We start from the raw sequence: 5,384 nt of genomic DNA, 5'->3' as shown, positions 1-5,384 counted from the left end.
AAATAGACGATACATCATTCACCCAATCCCCTCTTTTCCAACACTCAAGAATTCACCAAAAATAACTAGAGTTTAACATCCCCTATTCCATAATCACTACTCTTCATCTAGAAAAAGAACAACCTTCATCATCTCTTAATCTTCATTCACCGACACCTTTTCAATACAACTTTGTCTACCACCAACAGGTTCCAATCCCATCTTCCTCTCCATTTTTCCACTTGCACCTTCATCCTCACAAGTTCAACACCGTATAAAACTACCCCATCAATACCACAGTGAACCATCATCACTTTTATCCTTCACACAACTCCATAATCACCAAACTCCAACACAAAACCAACTTCATTGTCATCCTCATCATGCCCACACGGGTTTTGCACACAAACATGTTCTGAACAGGGGATTTTCAAACTTCCATTATCCACACCAGTCATCAAAGAATCATTACCATACATACACAAACTCACAAAGGAGGCCCATCTTCATCACATTTGCCCTCTCCAACACTAGCCACTGCTCCAACATTTTCATAACATAGTAAAAACCAACACAAAGGTGAAAAGAGAAACAGAAGGACGAGAAGAAGTGGCTACCAACGGTGACTCTAGCTTCGATTGGCGTCGCTAGAGGCAGCCTTGGTCGATGCTAGTGGAGGCTCTGATTGCGATTAACATTGCCAAGGAGGACCTTGACCGGTGAGGTTGCTGCGTTTCGTGGAAGGAAAGAAGGTTGACGTTGTTGCCATGCTGGTGACCCCTCTGTGGTGACCGGCGTCACTAGTAGTGGGTCGAACAAGGCGAAGGCTAAGGCATGGCAGCTGGACGCTGGTCCAGGATGGCTCGTGCAAGAAAGGTGAAACCCTGGTTTTGGAGAAGAAGGAAGAAAAGGCTTAGGCCTGAGGCGGGAAAATATCGTGTGCACCCTGTGGTTTAATCTCTTACACCTCCATTGCTATTTTTTTGTGTGGTTCTACTATTATTTCTTTGCACACCCCAACGTTAACTCGCACCCCTCTTATTTTTGCTTGTTGTCTTTGGATATGTTTTTGTGTTTCTCGTTGCACCCCTACATTCACTACACACACAATGCAGTATTTGTTCACTGCACCACGTTATTTACTACCCCACACCCTTTGTTGATTGGGCTCTTTTTTTTTTGACCTATTTCTTGTTGTACCCTTTTTTTTTTGACCTATTTCTTGTTGTACCCTGATGTTTACTAGCTTCGCACCTCATTAGTTACTTTTGAACTTGTTTATTGTCACTCATTTCAGCCCATGTTTCACTATACACGCCTCTCACTAATTACTCAATACACCACTCATTGCTCTTTTTCTAAATAAATTTAATAAAATAAGATAAAAATATAACAAGGTCAATTATTATCGGGCCCAAAAAATCAAAAACAATATTTTGTTTCTTTTTAGTATTATTATCTCTTATTTTTTGGGGGAAATTAACATTTTGAAAACCATATCAACTTTGCACGTTTAATTAAAGGTATTGCCTTCGGGCGGGCGTTTTAAGGTGCTAACACCTTCCCTATGCGTAATCGACTTCCAAACCCAAAAATCTAGTTTTTCGTAGACTTGCTTTATCTTTATGGTTTTCCACAGTTTTCCAGAATAAACTATAGTGACGACTCCAAATCTCTTTTTAAACTTGTTTCTTTTTGGTTCACCATCCCGTCGCGATTTTGATTGTGACACTCCCAATGGAGGAAACAAATAATCAACTCTTTTGCAAGTGTTAGAGGTCCCCTTAAATAGAAGTGTCTAAGGGCCTTTAAGAAAAAATAAATAATCTCAAAAGGATTACATAACAAATAACAAAACCTAGAGTCTAGAAGGTAAGTCAACAAAGGAGCACATGGACACATTCTAGAAGCATTCTCGGACAAGGAAAGGTGAATGCTCCTTCTACATGGTTCTAGACGTCTTGGTGACCAAGGCATGTGGTCATTATTTCTAGATGCTTCAAGAAAACTTTGCTCCTTCTCTCTACTCCACATTTGTTCTCCAAAAACCTTTCAAATGTGCCACTTGTCCTTCCGCGCCACCTACTAATGAACCAATAAACTAATTAAAATTGGATTAGCATGTTGGCTTAGGTTAAGCTAATCTTTGAGTTAACAAGTTAACCTAAGGTCAAGGTCAACAAGTCAACTTAAAATAGTCAACCAAGCCAACTTCATCGAATTCAAACTAGATAATGCTAAACAAAGATAAAGATGGAAATGCCTCCCCTTTTGTCATGCTTCTTGTAACTCTCCTTGGGATGGCCTCAATTGTGTTAGGTGAGGTGGTCATGCCTTAATCACTTATGGTCTAGATAATGGACTAAGTTGAATATTTCTACCACTTGTCACCCACAAACAGATGGGCAAACGGAGGTAGTTAATAGATCCTTGTCTACATTATTAAGAGTAATCTTGAAGGGTAATTATAAATCTTGGGATGAGTATCTTCTTCATATCGAGTTTGCATATAATAGAGTAGTTCATAGAACTAATCTCTCCTTTTCAGGTTGTATATGGGTTTAATCTGTTGACACCTTGGATCTTGTACCTCTACCCACTTCCTTTGATTTGTTCACCAAGAAGGTGTTTCTAAGTCTAAATTTTTCAAGAATTTTCATGAAAATATTAGACAACAAATACATCACCAAATTGAGAGATACATTAAGTGCAATAATAAGGTGAACAAAGAGGTCATTTTCAATGAGGGGGTTTAGTTTGGCTTCATTTAAGAAAATAAATGTTTCCTAAACAAAGGAAGTCCAAACTTAACCCTCGTGGAGAAGGTCCTTTCCACATCCTAAGGAAGGTCAACAATAATGCATATCAATTGGACCTTCTTGAGGAATATGGAGTATACCCACCATCTATGTGACTGATTTAGTTCCTTTTACAGGTGAATAAGCTAACAACCCTCTAGATTTGAGGACAAATCCTCTTAAGAGGAGGAGATGATGACTTGGGTCCAACCATAGCCCCAATCAAAGGCGCAATCACTAGAAGCAAGTTGAGAAGGATATAAGAAGAGATGGACCTTCAAGAGCCCATTGAGCTTTATAGGCTTCAAATGTTATTTTCATGGTCCAAGGATGATGTCAAGATATGACGGGCTTGTCCTAGACCATTAGAATAGATTTCAATTGAGCCAATTATTTAGGACATGCTTAAAAATAAATTACTAGAAGTGGTTTTGGATCATAACTTACCTAGCTTTTGCAATTGGACCCATTCAATCCCAATTACAAAAGCCTAGGTCGAGTTTGAATTTAGCTTAACCATGCCTAGCGCATTGAACATGTTCTAAATGAGGAAGGCGTGACCAAGCCAAGTGGCATGTGATCCAAATTCATGGATCTTAGAGCTAGATCTATATCTAAGCGTACATATTTCATATTGCCTAGCTTCATTTGCATTCCATTTCAAGTAGCATTTCATTTGCATTTGCTTTCATTTCATCTTGCTTTGTGATTAGTTCATATTTATGCCCTTATTTAATGTTTAATTCTGGGTATTTAATTAAATTTTTTTGCTTAAGGATTAATTTAATCAGGATTTGTGATAATTAGGTTCATAGAGTATGTGAGACAAAAATGGCTTAAAAAGTGATTTTAGTTGCATAGAATATTCGAATATTCTAACGTATTTTTATGCAGCTGAAGTTAAATTTGGTTCATTAAAGATGTGAAATTGAATTGTTCTAAATTACAAAATAAGGCAAAAGTTAGTCAATTGGGGGAAGAAATATATAAAGAACTAAATGTAACCTTAAATTACATAAACAATCCATTTTTCAACAATGGGCCACACAATAAGATTTTACTGTTGCACCTTCTTAAATTACTAACTTTCACCCCTATTATCACTTAAACTCAATTCAACACATGTCAATCCTCCACTAATTAAAATGATAAATCAGAACTTGCCATGTGTTTACATCCAAGCACTCAAAATTTAGCCAATCAAATGTTGCCACCTCATCATCTTCAACCTTATCCCAAAATCACAAACCCTAGACACGACCACGCACTCAGGCCAGCCATCGTGAGCCACGCCTGAACCGTGACTTGAACCATCTTCTTCTCCGTTCAACCAGCGGTGTCCATCCACGAATCACCTCGCCGGAAAGGAGATCGAAATCACCGTCGCCTTCACCACAAACTGTTGCAGCACTCACCATGCACTTGTAGTGTGTTCTTCCACGCGACGTCCTCGAGATTGCGCTGCCATAGCCACAACAGAACCTGCAACGTGAGCAACGAAGATGAGAATGCAGATCTGCATCACCATCAAACACCAACGTTGCAACCACAAAAACAACAACACCATCGTGGACCAGAACCAATGCAAACCATATTCGTGCGCACCATTGGCCACCATAAACGTTGCTGGAGTGAAGCCACCACGAATCTGCAAGCCATCGCGAACGCACCTGCAACCTTCGAGCCACCATGTACGGCCACGGGAAAGCACCACGAAGCCTTCGCAGCAACGCCCATGGAGCAGCGTGGATTTAGCCATAACACTACAGCAACCTCATTGCACTTGCGACAACAACCAGGATGGAAGTGAAAACCCTAATTTTGAGAGAGAAGGGAATGTCATGTGTCAGTCTGCCATTGCATAATCAACTCGTCAAACCTGGTCAAAGTAATCAACTCTGGACAAATTCTGGTCAAATGGTCAAATAGTCAAACAAAAGTGGCAGAATTGAAAATTGGACAGAAATTAAATTGTTAAATAATTAATTAAAGATTTTTAAATTATTATCTTTTGTATATATCAAATTATCAATAGAGAAAATCTTATAAATATTTTAGCAACTTATAAAATATGTTAATTATTTGAGAGATATTATATCAAAAGATAAAAAATTTCAGCAGCAGAAAAGATAAAGTCCAAGTCCAATCAAGGCCAATATAAGAGACGAAGGGGAAAGCAGAAAAGACAAGCTCGGCACTTCGGAGTTTAGGAACCTTTAGGGAGGTCTAATTTCCCTCTTTATCTCCACATTCTCTTATTCTATTTTCTTATTTTATTTTATTTTGCATTTCATGGAGGGCTAAGCTTCAAGGGTTAGTTTCAATGTAATTTGTAACATCCTGACCAGATATTACGAATTTAAATAATAAAATAAAATAAGAAAAATAAAAATTTATTAATTATAAATCCATTTCCCAAAAACGCGGGAAATTTCAAACTTTATTCAATCATAAAATAACTGAATCCAAACTTTATAAAACTTAAATACAATATCCAAGTTTAACGATATAAAGTGTTACAATTGATTCCAAAACATATTAAATAAAACTCTGTGAAATCTTTATTCCAGACTAGTCCCGCTCTGGCTCTACGCTTCACCAGATCCA

The 5,384-nt window shown here is 38.0% G+C and overlaps 1 long non-coding RNA gene across 1 annotated transcript; it reads right to left on the bottom strand.

Moving 5' to 3' along the window:
- Positions 1-3,764: 3,764 nt before the first annotated feature.
- On the bottom strand, positions 3,765-5,100 carry LOC114194959 (uncharacterized). The gene is made up of 2 exons (XR_003606446.2): positions 4,383-5,100; positions 3,765-4,259 (listed from the first exon to the last, which is right to left on the bottom strand). It is a non-coding gene; the product is annotated as an uncharacterized LOC114194959 (long non-coding RNA).
- Positions 5,101-5,384: the final 284 nt, after the last annotated feature.

The sequence above is a fragment of the Vigna unguiculata genome, chromosome 1 (assembly GCF_037176805.1).
Source record: "Vigna unguiculata cultivar grain cowpea cultivar isolate G323 ecotype 2 chromosome 1, ASM3717680v1, whole genome shotgun sequence".
Lineage (NCBI taxonomy): Eukaryota > Viridiplantae > Streptophyta > Magnoliopsida > Fabales > Fabaceae > Vigna > Vigna unguiculata.
The sequence above is the reverse complement of the archived record's forward strand: the minus strand, read 5'-3'. Positions and strand labels throughout refer to the sequence as shown.